The sequence below is a fragment of the Aquila chrysaetos genome, chromosome 20 (genome assembly GCF_900496995.4).
Source record: "Aquila chrysaetos chrysaetos chromosome 20, bAquChr1.4, whole genome shotgun sequence".
NCBI lineage: Eukaryota > Metazoa > Chordata > Aves > Accipitriformes > Accipitridae > Aquila > Aquila chrysaetos.
In genome coordinates, this window is record NC_044023.1 from 12,490,638 (window position 1) to 12,509,363 (window position 18,726).

General features: G+C 45.2%; 1 long non-coding RNA gene across 2 annotated transcripts; it reads left to right on the forward strand.

The window, feature by feature from the left end:
• Window positions 1–3,865: 3,865 nt before the first annotated feature.
• Window positions 3,866–18,316, forward strand: LOC121232482. 2 transcript variants are annotated; one of them, XR_005930990.1, is made up of 5 exons: window positions 3,866–4,031; window positions 8,502–8,681; window positions 8,922–9,063; window positions 9,359–10,212; window positions 10,662–18,316. It is a non-coding gene; the product is annotated as an uncharacterized LOC121232482 (long non-coding RNA). The 2 variants fall into 2 exon arrangements; XR_005930989.1 differs by lacking the exon at window positions 8,922–9,063.
• Window positions 18,317–18,726: the final 410 nt, after the last annotated feature.

Genomic DNA, 18,726 nt, shown 5'->3' on the forward strand with positions numbered 1-18,726 from the left:
GTTTTCAATGTAAAGTCATCCATCAGGAGCACTTCTGGGGAAGTTCGGGTCAGGGAAGCATTAAATGGCAACCAGCACATGTGATACCTTTCGTCACATGGATGAAATCCATGAACTTGGAGAGAGCTCAACAGTAAAAACACCCCTTATCTTTTAAATGAGTAGAGCTCTTATCACTTCAGACACTCAGGCCAAGTAGAAGCTGGACTGGGTCTTCACTTCTCAGAGTTTTCCGAGTTTCCTCCCTTTTGGCTGGAAAACACCCAGGAAGGGAGACAAGAGCTTTTCACTGTGCTAGGACCAAATCCAGATAGGAGCAGCAGGGACTATTTTATTGCTTTCAGTCAAAAATTGTCCCTCCCTGCTCTGCTGTCTGTGCAACAGGCTAAAAGCAGCCTGCAGTCTCCAGAGCCCTCCTGGAGTGACTGCATTGCTGTGCATGGAAATATTCTCTATCTATAGCATTAATTCCTCACTGCATAGAAAAGAGAGTATTTAATGTTTGGTATAAATTGTTAACTTAGCGACAATCTGGATATAGTTAACAGCCTGGGATAAGTCAGGATTTTTTTCTTCCCTTGCCAGCTTTCACTAGTAAACACTGATAACACTAAGGGCCTTTCTTATCATTCGTATTTTGACAAACCCATTTTGTGTGCTCCTCAAACGCCACTTCTGAGTTGTTAACTCATCTCAGGCAGTCGATGCAACAACAGTAGGGAAAAGATAAACATACTGATACTCACTGCCGAGGTAAATCGCCTCTATCCCCACATGTCCAGCCCCCACCCAGGCCCCAGCTCATACCTCCAGCCCCCTTTGCAGTTGCCTCTTCAGCTGAAGGGTGCAAAGGAAGCCCAGCTGCAAAGCATGCAAAAACACATTCAGGATACAAACTTAGAGGTGTTCTTCTGCTGATCAGCTCCAAGAAAGATTGAACCTCTGCCTTCATCGGTCATAGTGGGATGAGACAGTCAAAGCCTTATTCTCCATAGGCTGGATCGTGTAAGCAAAGGTTCATCCACACACGGCGCTGCCACCCCACACAGCTAGCAGGAACTGGACTGCTGCCAAAAAGCTTTGCACTACTTAGGAAGAGAAAAGGAGGTGCAGGCTGGACTTTGCTTGGCTGTGGTTACAAACACCAGCTCTAAATTATCTACGCACCTCACCTGTGAGAGAATAGGTTCCTCACAGAGGCAGGAGCAGATATGGTTCACCTGTAGACCCCAAGGTACCCACCCAACACCTGAGACCCAACCACCTGTATGAGAAAGCATAAATTAACCTCATTTTCCAGCTGGACCTGTCCTAAGGTGCCCTTGCAGGGGACATTGTACCTTGAGCAGATTGATGCTCCTATTAGACAGATGGGAAGTGAGGGGACAGTCTGATGAGCTCTTTAACTTTTACTGACTTCCTTACACCAATCTCTTAGCTGTTTTAATTTCCCTGTGAAGGCAATAAAGGGAGGGCTTTTTGCTCACCAGGCTCATCTGAAATATCTCAGTGAAGTGACTGATTCTCTATCTTAATATTCTCTGTGACTGCTGGTTCTGGTGGCTAGTTTCCGACTTTCATGCCTCTTGGGTTTCTTTCTTTTTAGTAAATATGTGTGTTTCTTGGTTATTTTTTGTGCTTGTTTCTCCTCTAGCACAACAGACAGACAGATGGCTGTGACTATTTTGCTAGGCCAAAGCATTCTTGGCTGGATTCCCCAGATGAGTAATGTGGTGATAACTTAGTGGTGTTTCCTTGCTACTCCAATGCTAAGCAGGGAGGGAAAATTAGAGGGATTTATGAAGGGGTAGAGGAAGGGAAAAGTCAGATAATGACAAGGTTGGGGAAATATTAACAGCAAGGAAGACTTTTGGCAGGGTTTTTCCTTGAGTATCCTCAGCTGGGCTCATCCTAGCTTCTGGGAAGTTTTAAAACAATGGGGTGGGGGAAGGAAACAACACTCAGCAGACAAACATGTCCAGAATTTTCTTTCTTTTTACAAATGTCATTAAAAATTGGGAATGCAAAAGCAGCTAGAGATGACATTTCAAAGGGGGCTGGGGGTGGAGAGAAACTGCAAGGTAAACAGGACAGTTTCTATCTTCCCCCTACCTCCAGCCTGTGTGCAGGGAAAGATAACAGCAGCAGGAGAAAGCAAAGTCTGCCATGGAATTTAGCTCTTCTTTTTTCCCTTGTAACAGGGAGAGAGGGAGAGACTGCATGTGTTTCTGAGGCATCTCTGTCTGCTTTGAACCTTATCAACAGGGACTGTGCAATGCAGTTTCTCTGTCTCCCTCTCTTCTTCTAACTTTTGAAGCAAAACACTTACGTGCAAGGAATGTCAGAGCATCTGACAGCCAGGAAGATAGAGGAGAAAGCCAAGGAGTAGGGAGGAGGGGTCTATTGGTTCCCCTCCTCCTCCTCTTTTTTTATTTTCTCTCCCTGTTTTCTTTCTTTGATTAAAGAAAGGAGGAAAGAAGAGAACAGTGTAGAGATGTCTTCCCCACCCCTCCCTTAACAAGTCTCAAGAGCATGGCCTGTGTTGAGTCAAGCAGACTGTTAAGGGAGAATGGCTGTCAATGGGATCTCAAAGATGCAATTCTTTTTTTAGGAATAAAGGAAAGAGAAAAGGCCTCTTGTCATGGCTGTTTGCTGTTTATGAAATGTTTTGCCTGTGTGAGACCTACAGGGAATCTGGGAGTGTGCTGAATCTGTTGATCTCCCACATTCCCTTTGGAAGGGATCGCTTGCCACGGACCTTTGCAAGTAGAGACAGACCCTGTATGCATCACTGCTCACTGTTTTTCAGGTTTATATACTCTATTAATAGGCGTTCAGATAGGTTCCTTAATGTGGCAGATAGGTGTAAAATAGGCAAGGAAGGAGAGGCTAGGGTTTGCAGGGGAGCTGTAAGATGGTGGGCACATCTGAAAGGCAGGCCAGAAATAGGAGTTTAGAGTAGGAGCTGAGCTATGCTGAAAATCTGGTCCAGCACTTCTATTAAAGAAAGGATTCTTGGTATCTTGCACCACACTTTCATTGTGCCCTGGCAGAGGTTGAATGAGTTAGGCAGAGGTTCAAATCAAAATCCCAGACCTGTACTTGGAAGAAGCTTGGAGCCAGATCTGAGCTTTTGCAGATGGTCCCTCTATATATAATGAGGTCAATCAAAACATCTGATCTCAATACCCTTGAACTTCTGGAGGGGGCATGAGTTTGAGCCCAGAAATATGGGATCATCTGGACTGTGCAGTGGTCTCTGCCAATTGCTTTTCTTTCCTGGCAGGCTTGATGGGTCCCAGCTGTACTGCTGAGTCTACTTTAGAAGATGCTTTAGGTATAAACCTAAAGAAAAGGAGCCTTTCTGGACAGCCTTCTTTCCCCTAGGTGCTTTGTAACTCATGCTTCTTTACAGGGGAGGAACAAAACATAAAAGGAGTAGATGACTTGTTGAGCATCTCTTATTTTAATTATTAAAGAGGGGGTGAGAAGCATTGAAAGGACTGCCCTTTCTTGAAGCCCAGTTTCCACATGTGTGAAACTGGGCAATGGAAAGTGCATCTCTTCTGAGTTCAGCCAGGCTCAGGGTCACCAAAAATCCAAACACCTGGTTTTGTTCCTCTTTTAACCTGACAGCTCATTGTGCTCAGGAATTGCTACACGATAATAGTGAGGAAGGTGTAAAAAGTGTCAGGGTTAAATGAGGATTGTGCCTGCGTGAGCGGGTGAAGTTGCTGGCACCAGTGGTCCTACAGGTCAGCTGCTACATGATGGGACTGAGCATCCAATCTAGTTTATCAGCCATCTCCTGAAAGATGACAAAATATACTACTGGGCTTGCACCGCTGTTATTAGAGAGCAACATGTGTATAGAATAGATAAGACAAGGTAGGAGGAGTTTGAAAGATGAGGAGTATTACTTCCACTAAAACAACGCAACCCTGGAAGATTACAGCCCCCTCCCATGACGGAGCAGAGAAGGGAAGCAAACTCACATCCAAGATGGTGAGGGAGACACCGTCCACCAGCAGGTTAGCAGGGAAGACATGGATATGACATGGGTCTCATGGGTTTGAAGGTGGGGAGAAGGGGAGATTCAGAGCAAGGGAATGGGGAGGTTGCTGCAGAGCGCCCTATCAGGCAGTGCTTGCTGCGGGCATACAAAAGCAGGTGGCTTCTTTTTTCTGCGGGAAGGAGTGAGAAAAGTGTTTTCAATCCTTCAGTGGGTACTATGCTCCCGTTGGGTCATTTGGAGTCTATTTATGGTATTGCTTATACTGCATCACAGCTTTCAGTCAATCTGTGTCCCCAAATGCTGTTCAGAGAAAACAAAGGAATTCAAGAGCAGAGGGTGTTTGGAGTGACGAAGGGGGAGGGCATGGACTGCGTGCTACGTTCGGCTGTGAGACAGCTAGAAATGGAGGGAGGCAGGAATTGGGGAGGGGAAGGACCCGATCAAATGAAGGTGTGTGGGGAGACCAGCTGTTAGGCCAAGATGGAGGGGGAGCAAAGCCAGCTCAAGTCCCAGCCAGAAGCTCATCTCAGGCCAGGTTTCGAGAGGAACCCATTTCTCCATTCTGCTTTTTCACCTGGCTCTGCTGCCCTGTGCAGATCTCTGATTGCTCTTGTTTTATTCAGCTGTTCAGGCACATGCATCTGGACTCGGCCTTTGCTGTTAATGATTTGCAGTAGCACAGATGGCTCCTGCTCGAACTGGTACTAATTGGGCTGGTGCCTTGCTCAGCTGCTGTCCCAGCACTCCCCATGCTGCACACACTGCCTTGAGGCGCATAACTTTTCACTGCATCCAAACCCATCCTCCTCAGAGCAGCAGCCGTCAGAGAGCCAGGGCTATCTGACGTCCGTGCTCACTCAGTCGCTCCTGGAAGGTTTCTTCCTCCAGCCAGCAAAAATGCTTATCTCCTTGGGAGCAGGGCAGCCTGCGGTCTTCGAGTGTGCAGGTGGCAGAGGAACAGAGGAGGCTGCTGCAGCCTGTCTGTGCTCATTACCAGGCTCACCCCTCTCTCTCCAGGGCCAGCCTCTCTCCGGCTGTGGGAGAAGGAAGAATAAAGTCCTCTCCCCACTGAGCCCAGACTTCCCATTTCACTCTGTTTACTGGGCTGCTCTTTTCTTGGAGGAGGGGTCTGGCAAAAAAAAAAGGTCTAAGAGATGAACACCAGGATGGGGGATCAACAGGCTTGAGTAAAGGAAAATACAGGTGCTAGAAATGTCTTTCAAAGAGGAAAAAGGGTAGCAAGTCGCCTACAGATAAATTTACGATGGCAGTTAAGAGGTTCTGGTCATTAGATCCACCATGTTATGGCACCACCTCCTTTTCAAAAGATACAGTGAGGTCAAAGACTTACAGATGTGTTGAATGACCTAGAGTTTTCAGTAACAGGAGTCTGGGGCTTGATAGTTCAGGAAGCCCTTTCCAATTAAAATCCTCTGAAAATTAACAGTGTGTCAGAAAGGTCCAAGAATATCTTACTAGGAATATCTTTAGATCACATGAAATCCAGATGGGCCTGGAGTCCACCGTGCCTTGCAGGGCTTTCCCCAGGGAGCCTCCACGGAGCAGCTGCTAGGTAAACGCTGCAGTTTAGCATCATGTTGCTTGGAGGTCTGGCTGTGAGCCAGGCTGGCTTTTACCTGGACATAGGTTGGTTGCACACCAGACCGTGTCCATTAAGGTGCACTTGGTACGTTTGCTAGCACAGCAGCTGTCCCCTGCGGTCAGTGTACCTAAAATAGAAGACTTCTTAAGCCAGACATACTGTGTATTGTAAATTCAGCAGCATTCCAGGTGCATCTAGGCAGGATGCATCTGCTAAGCGTGGTGCAGTGATTTAAAAGATCACTAGATTTTGCTTGTGCTAAAACCCATGTGTTCTTTTGCATTTTCTTTTCCCGGTAAGCCAAGTGTAAACAGAAATAATACTTGGGATCTTCTAATTGTTGTAGCACGTAATCTGTCTGCAAAAGTAACATTTGTGACAGATTTTCTCAGCAAGTGAAAGGGAAAGTACAGAGCCCCCCCTGTATTTGACTCTAGGTGAGGAATTGAAACACTAAATTAACATGACATCAGGCACTTCAGAATGGCTGTGGATCTACCAAAAAAATAAATAGGGTAAAATTCCTGTAGGACCAATAGAGACCAAACATACCAGATCCAGTGTTATCCAGGACTGTGCGTAACGTAGCTAATATTTACTTTGCTAGCAGCCATGTGTGAAAACAGATTTTTTCACAAGTATTTCAGAATTTGATCCCAGCTGATACTTTGGTTTTTGTGGTGAAAATCATTGTTTACAAAGAAAAATGTCCCCAGGCCTGCAACAGGGAGACAAGTTTTCTGTCTGCAGAAAGTGTTGAAACAAGATACAGAAGCAAACACCAGGGACACTATTCACTACACAAACAAACTCCCCTTCCAACACCTTTGAAAGATGTGGGAGAAGTAACACATGGCAACATGACTCATAATAATACTGCTTACTACGGTGCCTTTCATTGGGAAAATAAAATGAACATGTTAAACGTTTATTTTGCTCTTTATATCAAATTACCTGTTGCTACTTGACTGTTCTGAGCTACAACAAAGACAAAAGCCTTCTTTATACAGTGCAAACAGTGAAGCATCTGCCATAATCAAATGATGTCTTACCTGCCCTTGAAGTTTGAGGTTAGTCAGGTGGGGCAATGAGAAGAGACTGTCAGAGGAGGGGACCACGGCACAACTACAGTGATGGAGACACAGGAAGGCTGGAGAGCCTTAGCTCTGAGCGATGCTATGAAATATCCTACCTCTTTCTGCTCCTCTGCTCTCTCCAAAATAGATAACAAGAAACAGAGCAGTCCTACTGAACAGGTCAAATGAGCTTTTGAGTTCTCCCTTTCCCCTGAATCAACAAACCTGCCGTGTGGGTAATTAGTCTGCCAGTCTCATCCTGGTAGCGCTGCCTTTGGAGTGTGACATATTCAAAGAGGTCACAAGCTCATTCTTTCCCCCATCCTCCCTTTACCTTTTTTTTTGTGTCCCTATTCTTCTGGTTTTTTTAATGATGCCCTCCTCCAGCACAAATTGACTCTGGCGGTAATTTGTCATGTCACCTTCAGTAAAATTTTGAACAAAATTGCAGAAGATTCATGGGGGAGCAAAAGCGCCACATCTTTTATGTATTTCAGATGGTAAAGTATAAATCAAAAAGCCCAGGGACCTGTTTGCAGGGAGGCAACAAGAAAAAAAACATAAACCATAGTAAGTAAAGTTAGACTGTCTCTGTCTGATCCTGCACTGACAAATCTGGGATTTAATTTTTAATTGTTCAGTGACATATCGTCTTTATGTCAGAGTGAATACAGTTGATAAAACGGATCTGAGAGAGACCCAGCCCACAAGCTCCTCTCATCACACTCCTCTTCCTCACTTATAAGTCAGGGTGAAAGTTAAACCCTAAGGGACATGGTAAAAGGCTTCTTGCTGAGAGAGAGGGGCTTGGGGTTAGGACCTGATGTTATAACTGCTTAAAGGGGTTGGTCATTCTTGTCCTTGGAGGAAATGACCTCTCTTGGATGATTTAGGCCTTGTGGTTAAGGGTCTGGAGTAAGTTTGGGTAAATTCAGGTTCAAGTCTCAGCTCTTCTGCAAGCCTTTTTTGTGGGAATGATTCACCTGCTCTGCCTTGATGGTTTGAAACCATTTTAAAACTGAGCAGTTAAATCCCATCAGAAATGAATGGGAACTGGCTGAGCAGTTTCTTCAAACTCACCTTTGCAGTCTGAGGGCGATGCTTCTCCCACCAAACCTGGGCTGATGCTCACCTTCCCACCATCATTTGCCCTGTTGGTTTTGATAGCAAAAGCTTTGGGAAGGGGATTGCCTCATCCCTCGTTCCCATGCAGTCTCCAGTCCCTGTGACCTTGATGTGTTGTTACAGTAAGAACAACATTAATGAGATGTGAAGGGACGGGGAGGGCTGACCGCACGCAGCCAGTAGGACATTCGGTCTGTGTGTATTACCTGCCTGTATATCCATATCTGCATTGCATCTATTGCCTGTAACCAAACAGCTCAAGGATTTTGCAGGCCAGCTGAGTCTGCCTCTGATCCCCTCCTCCATGCCAGGTGATTTTATGTTACAGGCACAAACCATAATATCCTCCTTTTTTTTTTTTTTAATGCATGATCGATTTATTTTAAAAGTACACACAGCTATATGGTAGGAGAGATTAAACAACAGTGTAGAAAAAGATCTCCTGTGGGGAAATCTGATTATACCCTTTTAGGGGGGTTTTCTTGTTGAGAGTCAGCCTGCATATTCCCACACTGTACTTGAAGGTCAGTCATTGTCTTATGCTGCTTCCTACAACAAAATTGAGAGGAGTATGATGAGATCTCATAGTCACAAGAGAGCTCATTTGTTCAGCAAATCCAGCCGTGACCCTTTCTAATGTTTTCTTTTCCTTCTTTCCTCTCTTCTGCTGGCTTGTTTTTAGCTGAATGCTTCCACTAAAACCTCCCTATCAATATTCAGGGATGATTTCTGAAGTTTGGATAAAGTCTATCAAATCCAACAGAGACCAAAGTGCCAGGCATATTTGTAGAGTCTAAACAGCTATCACAGTCTACGGGATCAAAGACTTCAGGTTGCTTCTGCTTATTCTTCGGTGGGAAAGGTACCATTGTGAATCCTTTATTTTACCAAATACATTTGAACATGATAGCAAGCTCACATGCGAAGCTCAAACCTGGGTCCTGCTCTGCAAATGCTAGCACTGTAATTTGTCTCCAGGAGTCTGGAGCAGCCCACCGGGAAAATGAGCATGCTGTGCTGTTGCCTGGATTCGGTCCTGATGTCGGTTCAGATGCTGACAGAGAATGGACCCTGCAGCTAATTAACAGTGCTCTGGTTGCAGGTTTCCTTATGAGTCTCTTCCCCATGTGAAAGGCAGAGCTAAAGCTTTTAAATGTATTTATACATATATGGACATGGAATCTGTGTATGCAGACATTGCAAAATTGTTGGAAGTTTGGAGAGGGAAGACTTTAAATTCACAGGTTTGTAATCTTTCATGATTGTTCTCCAAGTGATATTTCTGTCTGCCTTCTGCTTAATGAATTAGCAAAGCTAAGAGAGTAGCATGAACTTTCAGAAGATATACTTCAGTGCCCCTTATGGCTGATCTGGAAATGATGCTCATTATAGCACTATATGAGCAGGATAGGTAACACAAAGATGTCAGGAAGGGCTGCAGGCTAAAACAGCTAACCAAAGGTTCCTTTTAAACATTTTATTCATCCCAGGGTTGGCATTAATAGCACCATTAATTTTGTATTTTTATTTAATTTCCAGGGATTGTGCCAAATAAGTACCATGTAGCTTTCCGTGAAAACAGTATCAGGCCACTCTGAGATCTATCAAGATGCCCATGTGCATGACAAATGGGGAGCAAAGGCTGCTTCAGGAGTTTTCCCCCTTCCAGGCTGGGAGGAGCAGAGCTCCGGGGACCCGCCAGTGCCTGAGCCGTAGCAAATCTCCCTCCTGCCCATGGCACCAGGCACAGGAGGGGAAGCCTGGGCTGGCACGGGAGCATTTAAGGGAAGGCAAATGAAATTTTTCCATTCCTGGAGGTCACCCACACTCATTCCCCAGTGTGCACTTGCCTATAAAGGACATGGAGCGTGGGCATAGACAGCCAAAATAAACAGTGCTGCACTAAGGGGGATTCTGAAGCTGTTATTACCAGGCCAGGTTATATGCAGTGGGTCTAACTATCTAAATATATTTACTGGAGGTGAGGGGAATGATGGTGCCAGGAAGGGGGGGATGGGTGGGAAAAATTGTTTCAGTAATTACAATGAAGTGATCGAAAAAGTCCTGGAAACGTGAACCCTGCTTTACACTGCCTCCCTCCCTCTCCCCCCCCAAGTTTCATTAGCTTTTACAAAGGAGCGCTGGGGAGATTATTTATCTTTGATCATTCCGGGATCAATCTGCAAATGTACAAACGCACTTAAAATCAGCATTTGCCAACTGTAAAGCTCCACGTTACACCCTGTTTTTTAAAGGCCTCAGGAAGATGCAAAAGGGAGACAAAGAGGAGATGGATGACTTCTGCAAGGCATTTAAGAAATTGTTTGAAGAGAGCAGCTGCCCCCCATCCTGATTAGCTGTGTAGCTCTCTGTCAGCTTGATTTCAAAAGCAGGTAAGGGTGCAGGGAAGGGGGAGAGAAAAAGACTGCAGAAGGGAGACAGACAGACAGACAGCAGCAGCGATGCTGATTTTTCTCACCCTGTTTATTCAGATGGCTTGTTAGGGACTGTTTTATTCCTGGTGCTGTTTCACACCTTATTTATTTACTTTTCCGTATTTTTGTACCCTTCCTAATTCCACAGGTTCAAGATGGCTGTTTTCCGCAGCCGGCTAATGCTTTCAGAGCAGATAATCTGGGGATTCTCTGTGTTTGATATAGTTACCACACTGCTGCTCAACTCCCATGGTGTGCCTCAAATATTTATTTAAAAAAGAAAAAAAAACCCAAACCCTCCCCAATCTATTTCCTCCGCAGTCTTCGCTGCTGAAGCTTCTCACGTCACCTTCCATGGGGAACTTGTGGGATGCTGATCTTTTTGTTTATTCATTTACTTTTGGCAGAATCACTCTAACTGCCTCCAAAGAAGAGGGCGAAGACATTTGAGAAAGTAATTTGTAAACATTTATCATGGCTCTGCCCAGGCGGGCAGGCACAGTCTTTACTCGGGAGCTGCCGTGTGCTGCATGGGTGATGAACAGCCACGTCCCACCCCAGAGCTGGCCGCACTCTGGCGATCCAGCTAATACCTGCATTTTACTTGCCCGGGGCTGCTCCTGTTTTTGCAGAGGACAGGGCAAAGATCCACCTTCAACAAAGGCTTTTTAAAGTGAGACTTATAAAAAGTATGCCAGGAACTTGGTTTCCTTACCTTCAACCAGGGGAGAGAAAACGGAGGAAAATGGCTCCGTATTTGAATTGCTGCTTCTTTATGAATTACTAAATATTGAGCACAAAAATTTGACAATTTGAGAAATTTTCTCTTACAGGATTTGGGTTTTTCCTTCCTGACTGACTGAAAGGTGTGCTTAAAAATTAGACATATTACCATGCATCTTACAACGGCCAGGACAATTCTGGAAAACAGACCTTTTCCCAGTATTGGAAGGAAGGCCCCAGGACACTATGCCACCCCAGATTTTAGGAATGGCATATGAGACAAGGAACTGTGTGTCTCTTGCCTAGGACACTGTATATCCCCTGTCCCATCCCCTCCAAGACACAGCCCCTGGTAGCATGATTGCTTCCAGAACAGGAGCAGAAAACAGGCTTCTGCCCCCAACCTGTGTGGACATTGATGTGTGACCCAGTACAAAGGCATACTTCTTGTTCCCTGGAGAGGATGAGGTTGCTTTTTAGATTTATTAGCCTGGATATACTTTCCCGGCTAGGTTTGCTTGCTCTCCCTCCCGCACAAGCTCTTGGAAAACAGCGTTTTCCAAGCAGCAACTCCCAGACCTGCAGAGCTTCCCGTGGCTGGCGTGGGCAGCACACAAGCTTTGCTCAGAGAGGCTCCTCTGTGGTAGTTTAAGCTCTCTTTGCACTGTCCTGCCATCCCTCTGCTAGAAAATGGGTCTGAACCCACAGGACATCGGCCATGCACCTGTGATCGCTTTTTCCTGCTGGTCTCGAAGAGAAAAAAGCATATAGAGAAGCACTGCTGCAGGTAACAGGGACCCCATGGTTTCCATCAGCTGGTGGCAATGCTGATGATAGGTATAGAAAAGGAAATTATATTTAACAAAAAGGAGTATTTGCCTTCTGCATGAGACCTTCCCCCTCTCTTCACTCCCTTTCTGTTTACTGCTGCGGGGATGTAGTGACCGACCGCGCAGCACTGACCTTCCCTCTGCTGCCCGGCTGCCGCGTGGGGCTGGAGCAGCCGTGGGGCTGGAGCAGCCGTGGGGCTGGCTCTTCTCCTGTGCAGTGAGAGAGGGAGGCATGTTCCACTGAAGGCACACTTGTGTCCAGTCCCTGTAAGAGGACAACCTCCACTTCTGAGCAGACGGGTAAATTTTATCTCTAGACTCTACAAGAACATCAGGGCATCTGCCAGAGATTTTCAGCTGATCTCTGTATTCTTGTTTCAATGTTATTACTTTTTTTTTTTTTTCCTTTCTTTACCCCAACTCATTTCACTGGCACTTTTACCAACATTTCCTACATTTTTCAAGACATGATAGTCTGGCTTTCTGATGACCTATCGCAAGACAATGTTGGGCTGCTTATCAGTGAAAGGTACCTTGTCAACCGACTCAGGAGCAGTGTTATATTTAAATGGAAGCAGATGAAAAGCCATAGGGAATAGAAACCTCCGCTGCAAAGGTATTAAAGAAGAGACTGTTGTGTGAACAGGGATATGGGGGGAGGTGAAGTTGTAGCCTTTGGAGTTAGCTGTGGGCTTAGTGTATAACTTATTCTGTCTAACACTTGCCGTGAAATATCCTAACAATACTCAGGCACTAGTGGTAGCAGAGATATTATCACTTGGGGAGACAACAGAAATGGCCTTATCATTTTGACAATGGCTTTTTTCCCTTATTATCGCTAAGTAACAATATCTCTATTTCACTGCCACTACTGAGCCATTGTTTTTTTGATAAATAGGGTCCTTTTTGTGATTTCTTTTTTCCCCACTTGTATTTTATCCTCTGTGCGTGTGTGCATGTGAGCAGATTTTAAAAAAAGATGTTCCACCTGATGGTACAATATTAAAGACTACACCTCTTAAAAGCCAAGGAAGCTGTCAGAAGGGATATCTACATGAATGTATAGCTTGCTTGGTGTCTAAGGGACTTGTGGTGCACCTAGGCTCAAAGAATGTCCATTCTTCCTCTGGGGTCCCCACACCCCTGAATAAAAACTGGGAGTATATAAGAGCTGGAGTGTGTAAGAGATGTTAGGACCCATTTGTCAGTAGGAATGTCATATTGCATTAGAAAATGCCTATAACAAAATCTGCATGCTTTGACATGCGGTTTGTCCTCAGATGCTCGTGTAAAGGCACCATCTCCAGCACAGCTATATCTCTTGCAAATGCAATGGATTGTGTTCTCCTCACTGTGGTCCCCAAATGCCTCAACTGATGGGGCCATATCCCATCTTTCTTCCAGCCTCGTTCCAGACCTGAAAAACCTTCAAGGACTGAGCAGCAGTTAGACTGGGTGTATATAGTTCTATTAGATATGGTATATAGTGACGTCTGGATGTATTCACATTTGAGTCAGCTGAACATTTTTCCTCACTTATCCTCTATTCTCTTTCCATTCCTTTCTCATGCCCATCCCTATGGTGTCTGAGCACTGCTGTCTACCTGACTTACCACCGTTGTTATGGATTATCATCTGCCGGGCTATGAGTGTGCTCTCCCATTATCCACTCATCATCCACAGTGGCTCTGTCTGGATACTTCTTTCTGCTGATACCATCAGCTGCCACTGTCTATTCTGCGCACAATAGAGAACCCTCCTATCTGAGCCCATTGCTATGGTTACAGGCATCCTGCGGGCGGTGGGATCAACAGGAGCCATAAATGAAGGTACTACTGCGGTATTTGCATAAAGACTCCCTACCTGCTGTGGAACGGCCACGTTCTCCAAAACAACTCCCACGAGTTTCTGTCACTGCCGTTGCAAATTTGTATGGACGGTCTGGGACATCAGGACTCAATTTATGCTTTCTTGGCTTGGACTCATAGTGAGAACACTTTTTATGGAGGAGGAGAGAAAATTTACCTTAGAAGATGACAGTACTCACCTCCCTTAGATATGAAATAATAAGGAGGAAGGTCAGTATTTACTCTCTCCCCACCTTTGCACACCTGGCTTTGCAGAGAGCCTCAAAGCACTTCAACCAGCAACAGGCTAAGCTACTTGTAAGCCCCAAATGCCCAAGCACCAGGGAAGTGAGTCATCTATCATACACATGCTCCATCACTTCCATTGCAGTACTAAATGATGCGCTCAAAACCTGCCACTAAAAGGAGAGAAAATGTGACCAGCCTAACTGCTATCAGAAAGTTAAATGCTTAAAATAATGTCACTGGAGGATCGAAGAGGAAAGAACGGGAGGTAAAGTAAGCTATTTTCCTCATCTGTGTTATTTTTTTCCCCCAAACAGAGGAGGCGCATAGTGAAATTAACCTCTACTCCTTTGATTTTTCCCTCTCCCTCTCTCTTGTGCACACACATTCTCTCTCTCTCTTTTAAGGCTTATATATTATGATTTGATGCAGGAGGATTTTTCATTAGCAGATGTGAGTAAGGCTTTAATACAAATCAGTCCGGAGAGTCTTTTGACAGGATTTTTAAATAGTGTCCCTTGTCTCCCTGATGCAGCTGCATGCTATCTTGTTCCCATGCTGACCTCTCTGTCTTTCCTCATTAAAGAACAAGTCCAGGCTGCTGAGCCTTCTCTCTTTTTGGAGATCTTCACTGCTTTGTCTCACGCACAGTCACTCCTGCTGCTGACCGACAGCTCCTCACCCCCAGTAATTTCTGCACTGCATTAATTTCTCATTAATCTACATCATGATTTATGAGTCTGAAATGATGGAAGACTTCTAGAGGAGCGCTTCTCATTTGGCCTGCTGGCTTTTCTCCCTCGCCCCTTCACCTGCCTTCTTCAAAAGCAAATAGGCCTCTTCTCCCACACTGCCTGTCTGCAGAGCATTGTTTCTGCGGATGGTCCAAAGGGGGAGAAACAGGTTAAGCATGGTGCTTTCTGGCTGCTTTCCTTATAAATGATTTGAGCAAATAAATGCTAGGGAGAAAAAGGACCCACTTTCCTTTTCTAAAGACCTTTAGTAGCTGCTCTCCAAGTCTGTGACTGTGCTGTGGCTCTGACTGCTGCTGAATTTGGCAGCCCCAGGGGGTTGCTGCCAAAGCCTCTGGAGTTTGGAGAGGTTTCAGCATGGAAACCTTCAACCACCCTCCAGGGATCAATCGCGTTAGGAAGAGGGATGGTGACTCCTGGCAGTGCAGAGAGCTGGACCTTCAGGCCATGGGTAGATGAACCGCTGGACAATTTGAGGGCATGTTGCTATAAGGCTGTTTTAGTCTAGCTCAGGGCAATGGGGAAAAGAGTAAATCTGCACACTCCCTCTACTTATTTCATGGGACTCTGTAATAGCCCTGCATCAAAATTATCTTTCCTCCTGTTTTCATGAGTATGTGTAAAAGAGAATGGAAAATTACTCAGTTTTAGTAAGTCATCAGCACTTTGTGTGCTTCCCCAAAACTCCTGAATTTGTAGAATTTGAGGCTATAAATAGAAACGGGATTTCCTCTTCCCTTCTGGTTATTGGTACACTGCTCTGGTCCTCAGGAGAGTCAGAAAACACAAAGAGGTGAAAAATGTTTTGTTTAGCAGACAAGAGAAGAAAATGCTGAATGCACTGGGCAAGACTGAATAAATGCAGCATATGGTTATGGCAGCAGTGGGAAAGTGAATAAAGGAGTCAGGAGGGACGGAAGAAGCAATGGGTGGAGGTTGATTACAAAATCCTTTGTGCTCTGCTTTGACTCCTCTGGTCCACTGCTCAGTAAAGTCAATGGAAATATTGCTATTGACTTCCTGGCAATGCATTCAAATTTCAGACAATTAAGCCATGCTAAATTTCAGACAGAAATACTTCTCACAACACAATAGCTCAGGATTCATAAGCCTGATGATCCCACCAAAAAAGAATAAAAACTACCTGAACTTTTCCATTGCAGGAAGAGGTTTACTTTCAGGTGAGTTTAGGAGAAGAGGATTTGTCTTGAATCTTTATTTTCCTGGTGTCTTCTGAAACCACGATATTCACAAATTGATGCAGATCTTCTCACATACAGCGTGTGAAGGTGGTTCTAGCTCTCAGTCTGCCAGCCTGCCAAAGAGATGATTTACAAAAGCAGTGGTGACCAGGCCTAGCAATAAAGCTTAGTTGCTACTGCATGAATATGTAGATGAATATGTAGTTACTCTGACAGCAACAGGGGAAAGCTGTTTCTTTGGGGGCTGGAAATAGAAGGGGGAAATTGCTCAGCTTTTTAGCCATTGTTTTAAATTGATATTTAGGAGAGCAATTTCTGTGCTGCTTGGAAAAGAGGAGAGTGAAAAAGAAAGAACTTTGTGTAAAAATCTTTCCGATTGTACTTTGTTAATCTTTTAAATCTTTTGAATTTGGGTAGCACGGCTCAAAAGGGAAAATCAGAAATTGTCTCTATGTAAATAGAGCTTTTACAGAGAGCACAAAAGCTCGGTTTGGGAAGAGGGTAAAAATATTTTAATAGGTAACCTTTTATTCGGCAAAATATGTATTACTTCCTATTATGATAAACAGTTGGCATATTTGAGATGAAAATGTTTATACATATACATTACAATTACATATTCATTTGACTTTATATTACATACACAACTCAATTTGAATAAATGTCTGAAGCCAAAGGAATAAATTAGGATTGGTGCCGAGTGCTTTCTTTGCCCTTCTCCATTGTGTTTGCAAGATTTGCATTTTATAGTTGCACATTAACAAATATGCATATTTCATTATGGTTTTGGATTAAAAGGTTATCATCTCCGTTACCCATTAGTAATAAACAAACACAGGCTTTCCATGTGAATTTATCCCTGGCTCAGCTGTTTGCTGATTAGGTTGTTGTCGCTGGGTTTCCTTGTTTTCTCCTTGTGGAGAATCCCTAAAGCGGTTTCTAAAGTGCTTATTGTCCTCTGGGGAGCAGTGAATGAGAAAAGGAGGCAGGCGAAGAAGAGCCAGAGGCATCCTAAGGTGGTGAAAAGACAGGAAGGTAGGGCCAGGACCAATTTGCAGTCAGGTTAGGAGCTTAGTTTCATCCCCAAAGTCCAGGCCCTGTGGCAAAAAAAGATCCTTGGAAAACCTGGTTGAAGGCTGTGCAGGGTCAGATATCCTCAGAAACCTGCTGATGGGCAGGAAGCAATGAAGTGATCACCCCAGTGTCCAAAAGATGGCAATTTCAAATCAGGCTGTTCCTCCTGTGCCGGTGTGATCCAAAACCCCTGAATCTGCACATAGGGAGACCTTGGACCTGGAGAACTTGGCACCTGGCATCAGCTGGGAGGGGGGAAGAAGGCGTCACATTTTTACTGGCACCCACTGGTGTGAGCCCCGATGGGGCTATGCAGGTGGCACATTGTTCCAGCAGACATTCACCCAAGGTTGAAGCCAATTGGACTAAACCTAGCAGCTTGAAGTCTCAGCAGCTCTTGTTCCTTGACAACCTCATCACAGCATCTTAGTTCAACCTGTTTTGCCAAACCCCCCTTATTGATCAGTTCTGTGTTTGCAGGCACTTGTAGGGTGGAGGTAACGAGGGATCGGGGCTGAAGGATCCCTGGTTGTCCAAGCTGGGGCCCAGGCGGTTATCACCACTCTGGAGTAAACAGCACGGATGCTGGGGGAGATTTTTTTAGAGTAGCTGAATTTTGAGGAGGCTTTGCATTCAGCATCCAAAAAATAGCAAGGACCCATTTCTACAGGCAGCGGGTACAGGAGGCTGCCCTGTGAAGTCAACATTGGAGGAAGGCTGTCACCTCCCAGAAGGGAGCGTCAACGTCTTAAAGCCAGGTGCTATTTGCCAAGCTGATGCTGGGGCTGGATCAGTGTCCTCTTGTAATAGAGCTGTGCATGCCATAGGATTATAGTCTTTGGCTCTAGCTATTCACCTACAGCAAATAAGCTCCATGTGTAAAAGCCAATGGAATTTTAATGGATTTTTATTTTCACTTTATTGGATTTTCCTTTCCTTGTCTTTTTAATACAACTTTGCTAGAGTCAGTGGGTGTGAATGCCTCAAAAGAAGCCATTTGGTTTTATTTTTCCTCTTCTTCAGGGGAAAGGAAAATGAAAAGATTCTGTGGCTCTTCAGCAGAAGAAATAAAAATAGAGAATCCCTGTGGGGCTATCCACACAGCTCCTAGGATGCTACTTTGGGGTCATCTGATGTGCCCTGCTGTTGTCACCTTGGTGTTGCTGCCCTCTGTTTACTCCCTAACCCTCTCTGCAGGTCCTTTGCTGTCCCAGACCTGCTTTCCAGGTGGCATCGTGAGCATAATTGCCCAAAGCTGTCCCCTTCTTAGGCCAGGTCTGGACACTCCTTACCAATGCCCTTGAGGATCCCTTTCCAACTGCTAAAACAAGGAGCCCCGCTTGCTGGTGTTTCTGAGCAGTCACCCCATGCTGGCACACCAGCCCGGTGTGCACGCTACAGACTTCCACGCAGCTCGTTGCACTTCTAACATCTTCCAAGTTTTCAGCTCTGTTCCCTGCGGAGAGAGAACCACCTCTCTGATCTACCCAGAAGCAGGGCAACACCCCTCCTCGTGTATTGTCTATTCATTAAATCCCAGTTTAGCTTATGCCCAAAATGCAGATTTTTATTTTGCTAAGGCAGAAACATTGCGTCAGTTTTCCTTCCATTCTTCCTGATCCTCCCTGCACCCATCATGAGCATCCACTGCTTCCTCCCAGCTCTCGGTCTAGGTGGCAGCTCCAACATGGGAGTAAGCTCTGGGACAGCAGATGTATCTCTCCTGCTGCAGGAACTGCCGATCTTTCTCGGAGGCAGTGCTTTGATGAGCTGCCTGCTCTTTCCATCCATCCCTGCC